The following is a 647-nucleotide window of genomic DNA, read 5'->3' as shown; positions in this document are numbered from 1 at the left end:
CCCCCCCCCCCCCCCCCCCGCCTCGCTTCCATCTCATCCCTCGTCCTCGTTTTGGCTTTAATTATCGAAGACTCCCTCTCAACAGCCTTTGTTCGCCCATTCACCATCGCTGTGTCTGTCTTATAGCGGCCATCTTACAGCTTTCTCTCTTGATCTCTCTAGCCTCTGACATGGGGCATGCTCTACGCATGTGCTACCAGTATCACTACACAATGTGTTAGAAAAACCTTAAATAATGGAAAATATAGCTCCTTGCTTAATCCATTGTCATCATCAGTGATTTCATTTCGATATTATTTGAAATGAGTGTCATTTAACTCTCACCGTTTGCTGTTTATGAGGCTGTGTGTGTCCACTCCATCCTCCAGGTGAAGGCTGGTCTCAGGACGTTGATTCCCATTGAGCAGAAGTATATTGAGGAGGAACCCAGAGTGTCCAAACAGGTACATCGGTAGCCAGCACTTATCTTCTACCACTCCGCCTCATTTTTATCTGTGTCCACCGCTGTACCCCCTATTCTGCTTAACTGTCTGAAGCAAAACCAACAAGCCTGCAGAGTGGCATCTTGGAAACCGCAACAACTGTGTGGGCAAGATACAACAGGGTGATCGAAGGAAAAACAGCATTTTGTTTCTTTTTTTCTTCTT

General features: G+C 46.4%; 1 protein-coding gene across 10 annotated transcripts in view; it reads left to right on the top strand.

Moving 5' to 3' along the window:
* Positions 1–647, top strand: part of mctp1a (multiple C2 domains, transmembrane 1a) — a 121,754-nt gene that overhangs the window by 74,963 nt on the left and 46,144 nt on the right. The window lies entirely within an intron of this gene.

The sequence above is a fragment of the Anarrhichthys ocellatus genome, unplaced genomic scaffold (assembly GCF_004355925.1).
Source record: "Anarrhichthys ocellatus isolate YVR2014 unplaced genomic scaffold, GSC_Weel_1.0 scaffold9, whole genome shotgun sequence".
Taxonomy (NCBI): domain Eukaryota; kingdom Metazoa; phylum Chordata; class Actinopteri; order Perciformes; family Anarhichadidae; genus Anarrhichthys; species Anarrhichthys ocellatus.
Note: the sequence above shows the minus strand (reverse complement) of the source record. Positions and strands in the feature narration are given on the sequence as shown.